We start from the raw sequence: 10,878 nt of genomic DNA, 5'->3' as shown, positions 1-10,878 counted from the left end.
ATCTGAAGGTACAGTAGTTGATTTGTAGTTTTACCACCTCTGAGGCCTTTTTTTTTTTTTTTTTTTTTAAGTAGTCTCAAGCCCAGCGTGGAGTCCAAGGTGGGGCTTGAACTCAGGACCCTGGGATCAAGACCTGAGCTGAGATCAAGTCTCAAGCTCAACAGACTAAGCCACCCAGGCGCCCCCACCTCTGAGCCTTTTAAAATTAAAAAATATATAAAAATAAAAAAATTGGGCATCCTCCAGGCGCCTGGGTGGCTCAGTTGTTAAGCATCTGCCTTAGGCTCAGGTCATGATCCCAGGGTCCTGGGAGCGAGCCCCCCCTTGTCCGGCTCCCTGCTCAGCAGGGAGCCTGCTTCTCCCTCTCCTGCTCCCCCCTGCTTGTGTTCTCTCTCTCGCTCTCTGTCTCAAATAAATAAAACCTTAAAAAAAAAAAAAAAAGGCACCCATGCATAACTACTGAGTGTATAACCTTTTTGGAAGGTAGATTGATGTTATACATCAGGTCCTGATAATATACATACAACTCTTGGTCCAGTAATTTCACTTGTAGGATTTTATCAGGAAATAGGAAATCCTTACAATAAATTATGTATGTTCATTGCATTCTGTGCAATTAAAAAATTGAACCCCTGGTAATAAGGGAGTGGTTCAACGTAATAATTTTGAATGTTACATAGTTATAAAATGATATTTTGAAGGATATTAAGGTCATGGTAATTTAGTTATAATTAAAATGAATTTAAAATGTTGTTTAAGGACCACCTGCATGGCTTCAGTCAGTTGAGTGGCTGACTCCATCTTGGCTTGGGTCTTGATCTCACAGTTGTGAGTTTGAGCCTGCATTGGGCTCTGCGCTGGGTATGGAGCCTACTTTAAAAAAAAAAAATGTTGTTTAATAAATACATTAGACCCATGTAAGTATATGTTCTCAAGGAATCCATTAAATTGGTTGATGCCAGTTGTGTCCAAAGAATGCAGTTGTGGGAACTTTCACTTTAGACCTCATACATCTCTGTAAAGTTAAAAATAGTTACTGCAACTGTGTTTCATTTTTATATTCTGAAAAAAAACAAAATTTAAGCAGTACTATCCAGTTCTGTTCAAGGGAATACACACACACACACACACACACACACACTCATTGGAGGTTCCTTAAAAAAAAAAAAAAAATATATATATATATACACACACACACACACTTATATATACATATTCATTGCTTGTAACGAGAAAGCATAGAAGAAAATAACTTTCCAAATGTTTGTGGAGATATCTCTTGTTGGAAATGATTTCTATATTTTTATTTATGCTGTTCTGTATTTATCAAATTGTCTGTAATTAGCATGTACTACTTTTATAATTGGAATAAAGCACAATAAATTATTTCTAAAATAAAACAGAACCATCTGTTGTATTCTGGATTATGTAAAGTTTCTATTTGTTCTTTGCTAGCCTTCAGAAGTCAAGCAGGAAAGAGCCTTGGCCAAATATGATCTTGAGTCAAAGTACAAAACCTTATAGGAGCTTACACATCCTAAAGGCATCCAGAAGTCCAGATGCTTCCCCATTTGGGGGGTGTGTTTAGGTGTGTTGATAGCACTATCTGACTCCTACCACTTCTACATAATTGTTGCCTGGAAAGACCCCCCCCCCTCCTCCGCACCCACCCCCCCCCCCCCCCCCCCCCCCCCGCAGAAAAAAAAATGCTGGTTGGAGACAATTTGGTTTTCTCCTAGGGAGAGAAGTGAACTAAGTAGCCTACTAGGACTCAAGGTGGAAGATTGCTTATAAATAGTAATGATTCAGCTTATATTGTGCAGTCTCGCAGCATGCAATCACCAGAGGGGTTCATGTCTAGCTTAGAAAATGTTGTGCCCTGATGTGGAGATAGGACCAAGTAAAGCCTTCCAGAATTAGAAGGAACACAGCTAGGGGGCATTTATGATCATCCATGGAACCCTAAAGGTGGATTTTTTTTTTTTTCTGTGAACCCAGGTACTAACCTTTGCAGGTTAGAACACAAACGAGGCCAGAATTATGGGCTTAATGCTTAAGGGGCTCATGGGTTCCATTCTCTACTAAGGCCACAGACCCTAGGCGGGAACATGCTTTTGAGCTTTTGTTTATCTAGTTATTCAGCATCATTGAGAACAACGCTATAATTGAGGCCCTGTAAGAGGCCCAAGGCATGCAGTAATACAATTCTGTCCTCGAAGTGTATATTCAAGCTGCTATTCAAACAGCCGTTGAGAGCACATTTGTGATAAGGGTAAACTGCTGTGAGACCACCTAACACAGTCTTAGAGATTATAAGGCAGGCTTCCAGGAGGAGATGTTTAGGTTGAGCCCTGAAAGACCAGTAGGAATTAATCATAGGGAAAAAGGGGAGCATGACAGATCGCCCACATAGAAGAGAGCACAGCAGACCAGGGGCGATCCCCACTACCCTACGGTATGGCTGGGGCAGAGGGTTCAAGTGGGGAAGATGGAGGAGAAGGAGCTGGGGCTGGGGCTTGCAAAGCCTAGTAGACCATGTTATGGAGTGTGGACTCTACTGAGTGCAGTGAGTAGCCATGAAGGGCTTTAAGGAGTTCTGTTGGGATGAGATAGTTTCAGAAGGAAATGGCAGCTGAAAGGATTAGAGAGAAGGAGTAGGAGATAGGGAGGAGGAGACAGAGAGCTAATTTGACTAGAGGGCAGCTGCGGGATAATAGGGGAAGAAAGGGAGTGAGGGAGAGGTGTGGCAATACCTGCCATAATGAGGTGGGGAGAGAGGAGAGACGAGGGGTCTGTGTAGGAAGTATTGCTGTGTAATTGCAGTGTAAGCCCCTTCCTGGGACTTCACAGATCCCTTCATTTAAAACTACATTATCCATTAGTGATTTTGCAGTTGGATTCTTACGGTTCTGGGAAGATATGACAGTGTAGTCAGATTGGCCTAAAGGTGAGTAAAGGTAAGAACAGGGATAGCCCCAAATGGCCCACTGGCTAGCAGGGTACAGGGGGAGGTAACATGGGAGCCAGTGCAGGGAGACCCCAGCTGGGAGACCACTGCAGTCCTCCAAGCAAGAGATGCCAGTGGCCTGATGTAAGGTGATAGAGATACATACTAAGGAGGTGAGTTATCCCAAGGAGACAGTATCATAGGACATGGAGATACACCGGGTGTGGGGGGCTGGGTGAGGAGGAGTTCAGGTTGATTTCCAAGTTCTTGGCTTGAGGAACTGGTTATGCAGCGGTAGCATTCTGAGATGGGGAATAAAGCAGAAGGAAGTGATCTACATGGAATGGACAATGATGACGAGTTCAGATGCGTGTGAAGAACATAAGGAAGGATAAGAAATGTGACGGCTCTAGGCTCTATGTGCCTTCTCCACTAATTCCGGGTGCATGACCTGATGATGGTGGATTGGCATCAGAGTTCTGAGATAGGACTGCTCTTTCTTTCTTTCTTTTTAAGATTTTATTTATTTATTTGACAGAGAGAGATACAGTGAGAGAGGGAACACAAGCAGGGGGAGCGGGAGAGGGAGAAGCAGGCTCTCCGTTGAGCAGGGAGCCCGACGTGGGGCTCGATCCCAGAACCCTGGGATCATGACCTGAGCCGAAGGCAGATGCTTAAGGACTGAGCCACCCAGGCGCCCCAGGACTGCTCTTTCTACAGGGATAAGCTTTCACCTGAAATACATGGGAGCTCAATCCTAATATGAAGATAAGAATGGCACTGTTGGGCTTATCTTCAGATTGAAAAGAAGACTTTGACCTTGGCAGAGTGTTAAGAGTTAATGTATTTCCCACAGCAAGCCATTCACTAGGGAGTAGGGCAGTGCCCAATAAAAAGTAATAATAAAACAATTATCAGTGGGGGATAAAACATTCTATGAACTGGCCCATCTGGTTTTCTCCCTTTCCCTATGACATCAGTTCCCTCTGGCATCCCAGCAAAATGTTTTCTTCTGGGTCAGGCTCAGTCATGAGTTTCTCCCAGACTCTGGTCCTTGGGAGCAGAGGACAGAAGAGGAAGTGATGTGGGGAGTAAACCATCAGTGGGAAAATGAGTCACCTCAGAGAAACTGGTCCAGACTGCCAGGGAGAGCTGTGGGTTGGGTCACTGGAATATGTGCCTGGTCACATCACCCTGGAAGCTTTCTCTTTGTTATTCTTTGCCACTGTATTTGTGTGACAGAATAAAATAAAACATATTCTGCAGAGCTACATAACAGAGAACTTCGCCGTGCAGGGGAGGAAGGGGAGAAGCAGCAGCAGACTAGGTTTGGAGAGGGTTTGGATGCAGAGAGCTTTCAGGAAGCGAGTGCCATGTGTGGGAGGATGAGAAGAGGAAAAAGATAGGAAAGATAATTCAAGAAGATTTGCAGTGTGTTGTGAATATTATTCCCCTTTGGTGTCTTCTTAAGAGATTGCAGAAGATCCTTAACATTGTTTTTCAGTTATTTTTGGATAATAAGCTGATGTTGTTGTGGTGGTGGTTTTAAGATTTTATTTATTTGTTTGAGAGAGAGAGCTAGAGAGTGGCAGAGGGAGGGGGAGAAGCAGACTCCCCGCTGAGCAGGGAGCCCGATGTGGGGCTCCATCCCAGCACCTTGGGATCATTACCTGAGCTGAAGGCAGACACTTAACCAACTGAGCCACGCAGGCACCCCTAAGCTGATGTTTTCTTTACATGTGGCTGGATAGGTAAGAATCCCCCTTTACATGAGGAGGTACAATTAAAGCAGTGAGCATACTGAATTTGTAGCAGCTTTGTTGCTTTATTTTTGTCAACTTGCTGTTTTCTGAGATGGAGTCCTCACATTGCTTATCATATCAGGGCTTCTTTTTCTTGGATTCTGCGGCCTCAGCGACCAGTGAATGACTGACTACCTCCCCACCTAACCCCCACCCCAACCCTTCAAAACTGTAAAAGTTGTAAAGTTGGATGCAAAGTATTGCATGTGAACAGAAAAGTCTTTATTCTGGGGAGAATATTGCATGCAGTGCTGTCCAATAGAACTTTGTATGATGATGGAAACATTCTATATCTGAGTTCTGTGTGGTAGCTATTAGCATCATGTGGCTGTTGAGCTCTTGAAATGTGACTACTGCAACTGAGATACTGAACTTTTAGTTGTATTTAATTGTAATTAGTTAATATTACTTTATTCCTTTATAAAGATATATTTACCTTAGAGAGAGAGAGAAGCAAGAGGAGTTGGGGGAGGGGCAAATGGAGAGGGAAAGAGAGAATCTCAAGCAGACTCCCTGATGAGCACGGAGCCCCACGACATGGGGCTGGATCTCACAGCCAGGCCGGAGTGGGTATTCAGGGAGATCCGTGAGATCCGTGAGATCATGAACTGAGCCGAAATCAAGAGTCAGATGCTTACCCGACTGAGCCACCCAGGCGCCCTTGTTTATATTAACTTAAATAGCCAAATGTGGCTAGTGGCTACCATATAGGGTGGTGCAATTCATCATTCTCAAAGATCTGTAAATCTACATCCCCCCAGAAAAGGTTAAGAACCACTGAAACCAATCATTTCCCTTTATAGCAGCCATGTTACCTTGGCACATAGTAGGTGCTGTTAAATAACAATAAAAAATTTAAATTTTAAGATCTAATTGGCTTTTTTTTTTTTAGTTTATTTATTTATTTATTTTTAGTAATCTCTACACCATTGTGGGTTGAACTCAGGACCCTGAGGTCAAGAGTCACATGCTCCTCCGACTGAGCCAGCCAGGCGCCCCTCTAATTGGCTTTATTAATTGATTCATGAATCAGGCAGCATCCAGTCTAGCAAGTAAATGAGAGCTCCAAAGGGCTACAGAAAAGGAGAGGTTTTTATTTTTTTATTTTATTTTTTTTTAGATTTTATTTATTTATTTGACAGAGAGAGACACAGCAAGAGAGGGAACACAAGCAGGGGGAGTGGGGGAGAGAGAAGCAGGCTTCCCGCAGAGCAAGGAGCCCGATGCGGGGCTCGATCCCAGGACCCTGAGATCATGACCTGAGCCGAAGGCAGACGCTTAACGACTGAGCCACCCAGGCGCCCCAAAGGAAAGGTTTTTAAAGGTAGAGAGGGAATGGAAAGAAGCAGATGATTAGCAAAGAATCCATTGTTTTAGGCAAAGTCACCCTCCCGAGGGGAACTGAAGGGGCCTATCAGTAAATTTCCTAGTGTTAACCAGAAAATTCTCATGTTGACTGGTTAAAGATTACATTTCTGGGGGGTTGAGACTATAGTTAGGTTAGCTATTAAGTCCTGCTTTACTGACTTGGGGTCTTAACCTCAGTGACACCATTTTGGGCCTGTGGTTTTCTTTTTAACAGTGCTTAATAAACACCTGTTGACTTTATTAACTAGTACTTAAAAAAGAATTATTCTGGCTCCAGAAAAGGGGAACTGAGGTACAAAATGACAGATGGGCTCCTGCAGTTCACCAAGTTTTATTTTCTCAGCCCCAAATTCCTTACCCTCAACCCAGAACTATTCCCTAAACATGCTCCACCCTATCACATACCTTTGAAACTCATTTTACGGCACAGCAAACCAGCAACACAAGCAAAGGGTTGAAGGGGTGCGAAATGATTAATGACGGTGCTAATGATATATTTTTTTTTGATGCAGCGAGAAGATGCATTTATTTAATAGAATTCTAGGGCGCCTGGGTGGCTCAGTTGGTTAAGCGACTGCCTTCGGCTCAGGTCATGATCCTGGAGTCCCTGGATCGAGTCCCGCATCAGGCTCCCTGCTCGGCAGGGAGTCTGCTTCTCCCTCTGACCCTCCCCCCTCTCATGTGCTTGCTCTCTCTCATTCTCTCTCTCTCAAATAAATAAATAAAAAATCTTTAAAAAATATATATATATATTTAATAGAATTCTAATGTTTTTGGACTCAAATCAGTTTTGTACTAAGCAGATTTTTAATGAACTCTGTCCATATAATTTGGTAACAGCACCTCAAAAATAAAAACATTCTTTAAAGGTAAAAAAAAAGGTATATATATATGAAATACCTGGAGGTTTTTTAAAAGTAAAAAAAAAAAAAAAAATGAACGCAGAGCCAAGAAGCTTCTAAGCCACACATCGCTTAGTGCTAACACATGCACAGTAGCTGAACTCCCTTCTGTCTGGCTGAGGCTGGCTCTCCCCCTCAGTCAGCCCGTGTGCAGGACTTCTGTGAATGTCACACTGACAAACATTCCCTGGAGCAAGGCAGCTGGAGACCAGTTTCTTTTGTTACCCCATCCTTTCCTTTGGGTTGCCAGTTGTCTTGTGACAGACTCCTTGAAGGTCCCTGCAGGAAACCAAGATTTTGTCCCTTATGGAATGCTTCTTCCCCAGCTCTAAGAGCCCACGGTGCTGTATGTGGCATCTGGGACTTTGGTGGCTCCCCCACTCCTTGTGCACTTGACATTTGTTCATTCATTCAACTGATATGGGTTGAACCACAGAACGGCCTGGCTCTGTGGTGGGCGCCAGGGACAAAACAGTGAACAAGACCCAAAGTCTGCCCTCACACTGTTCATGGACAACAAAAAGGAAATTGTAACAAAGTAGGATATGTGCCACAAGAAATAACGGGGTGCTTCTGCGGCTCTTAACCCAGGCCGGAGTGGGTATTCAGGGAAGGCTTCCTAGAAGGAGTGGCTTGTGAGACCTGAAGAATTAGCTGGTGTTAGCCAAGTACTGAGGAGAGGAGAAGGAAGAGCTTGTGCAAAGAATTAGCTGGGAGGGCCAAAAAGAGCTTGGTGCTCTGGGGGAAGCTCAGTAGCTCAGCACAATAATGGCATGAGTTGGGGGTGAGGTGTGTTCTTTCTACCTCTAGAACCATAGGTGACTTCTGGTGAGAAGCCCTAATGTAAATCAGAGCCTGGCTGGGTTAGGGTATATATGTAAGTCCTGAGTATTTCAGCTGCTCAGTAGAAATCATTGTGAGTTGCTTTACCATACAAATGTTTATTGTATATCCCTGAATAAGATGATTGTAAATGGGAGTAGGCTGGGGGGAGGGGAAGGCCTGAGGGGACTATAGTCTCACAGTCTCTGAGGGGACCATGAATAGCAAAAGGGTGCTTGTTTGGGAACCAAGAGAGCAGAACTGGACCAAGCAAAAATCCAAGGGATCCCTCCTGGCCCTTGGGAAGAAGGGCCACAGGGGGAGCTGTATTCTAAATGCTAGGATGTTTATTAATAATAACTATGATTCCCTAATAACTGGAAGCAACTTCCAGGTCCATCCAGTGAGATGGACCTGTCACAGGGGAAATGTGGAGACCTGAACACTATGCAGATGTTACAAAATCCAAGTCCATATATGCAGGTATGGAAAGATCTCCATGATATTTATAGAACATCTACTGTGTGCACTGGGCTAGATACTAGGGACTCAGCAGTGGAGGAGACAAAGTGTCTGGCCCCTGGAGAGAGCCCCATCTCCACACCCTTATCTTGGCTCTTCATCATGTGCCTCCCCCAGCTTCTCCTCATCTCCCACTACTCCTCAGCCAACTTCTCTGTGTCTGAAAGCCTGCACTTGATCTTCACAGGGGCTACTACTTCTTGGAACATTGATTTCTCCACCTCTGCTTCCCCAGTCTTTTGCTTGGCCAAGCCTTCCGTGGCCTCCAGATCCCTGACTTGGTGAGTTTTGGTGTTCAGTGGTAGCAAGAACTGTATGACCCCAGTCTAGAACTTTCCTCCTAATTTGTACCTCTGAAAGGCTTAGTTGTGTTGCTGATTTGCAAACTCTTTTGGGGGAAAGGGGGCAGAGGGAGAGGGAGAGAGAGAATCTCAAGCAGACCGCCCACTGAGCACAGAGCCCCACGCAGGGGCCTGATCATAACCTGAGCCAAGGTCATGAGTCGGATGCCTAACTAACTGAGCCACTCAGGTGCCCCAGGAGAGAGAGAATCTTAAGCAGGCTCCATGACCAGCGCAAAGCCCTACCTGGGGCTCGATCTCACAACCCTGAGATCATGACCTGAGCTGAAATCAAGAGTTGGACGCTTAGCCAACTGAGCCAACCAGGCACCCCATGATTTATCTAAGCATAATCTAGCATCTTTCTGTCAACATCTTGTTGGTATTTTAATTGGGATGGTGTTAAATCTATAAATTTACATGTGGAAAATTATTTCATTCTTGCTATATTTGGCCTTCCCATCCAGAACCTTGATGTTACTTTCCATTTATTCACATCTTTTCTTTTCTCCTATTTGTGGCTTATTTATATATTTTAAAGATTTTATTTATTTATTTGACAGAGAGAGAGCGCACAAGCAGGGGAAGCAGCAGGCAGAGGGAGAGGGAGAAGCAGACTCGCAGCTGAGTAGGGAGCCTGATGTGCGACTCGGTCCCAGGACCCTGGGAACATGACCTGAGCTGAAGGCAGACGCTTAATGACTGAGCCACCCAGGCGCCCGTGGCTTATAATTTTTATATCTGTTGAAATCTGTATATCTAGCACTGTGCCTAATACCCAGTGACTTCCTCTGGTGTCTTTTTTTTTTTTTTTTTAACATATAATGTGTCATTTTTCCATATCAATTCTCCAACACCAACTTTGTGTCCAACAATTCAATTCAATTCTTTTTCTAAAAGATTTTCTTTTTTTTTAATTTTTAATTTAATTTTATTATTTTTATTTGACAGAGAGAGACATAGTGAGAGCCGGAACACAAGCAGGGGGAGTAGGAGAGGGAGAAGCAGGCTTCCCGCGGAGCAGGGAGCCCGATGTGGGACTCGATCCCAGGACCCCGGGATCACGACCTGAGCCGAAGGCAGACGCTTAACGACTGAGCCACCCAGGCGCCCTAAAAGATTTTCTTTATTTGAGAGAGAGAAAGCATGAGTGGTGGGAGGGCGGCAAAGGGAGAGGGAGAGGGACAAGCAGGCTCCCTGCTGAGTGCAGAGCCCAATCTCAGGGCCCTGAGATCATGACCTGAGCCAAAGTCAGACGCTTAACCGACTGGGCCACCCAGGCACCCCAATTCAATTTAATTCTGACACTACCCAGAGTTAGTGCAGAACCCCACAGGTTAAGGGCTCAGTCCTGCAAAACTTATCCTTACTTTAGGCAAGGGCCACAAATGGGGTTCCAGTGTACCCAGTTTTTTTCTGGCTGACTACAAATTTGGGGCTTCCTGCAGACTGAATGTTTATGCCCCCCCAGTGTGATAGGATTAGGAGGAAGGGCTTTGAGGAAGTATTAGGCCATAAGGGTAGAACTCTTAAGAATAGGACTGGGGCCCTTATAAAAGAGACCTCAGAAAGTCCCTTTCTCCTTCCACCATGTGAGGACACAGGGAGAAGACAGCCGGCTATAAACCAGGAAGAGGGCTCTCACCAGAACCCAACCATGTCAGCACCCTGATCTTGGATTTGCAGCCTCCAGAACTGTGGAAATGAATTTTGGTTGTTTCTAAGCCCCCAAGTCTATAGTGTTCTCTTATAGTAGCCCAAGCAGACTAAAACAGGAGTTCTGGGCATGGAGCTGGTTTTTAGATCCATGAAAGTAGAGACTATGAGAAGTGGCCCAAAGAGTGAGGCCTGGGACACTCCTTCCTTCAGAGGTCAGGGAGAAGAGGCGGGCAAGCAGCTGAAGCTGAGGAGGAGCACCCAGGGAGAGAGGAGAACTGTGAGAGTCCCGGGGATCCTGAAACCCAAGCAAATAATGAGCTTCAGAAGGGAAGAAAGCAAATTGTGACACAAGTACATCAATGTAAGTGCTGAGAACTGGTCACTGGATTTGTGGCAGTCACTGGTCACCTTGATAAGCTGTTTTGGTGCGGTGACTTGAGGAGACAATGGGCAAAAGTCCGTTTGGGCTGCCGTAACAAAGTATCACCGACTGGGTGGCTTATAAGCGAGCAAAA

The sequence above is a fragment of the Phoca vitulina genome, unplaced genomic scaffold (genome assembly GCF_004348235.1).
Source record: "Phoca vitulina isolate PV1807 unplaced genomic scaffold, GSC_HSeal_1.0 scaffold46, whole genome shotgun sequence".
Taxonomy (NCBI): domain Eukaryota; kingdom Metazoa; phylum Chordata; class Mammalia; order Carnivora; family Phocidae; genus Phoca; species Phoca vitulina.
Note: the sequence above shows the minus strand (reverse complement) of the source record.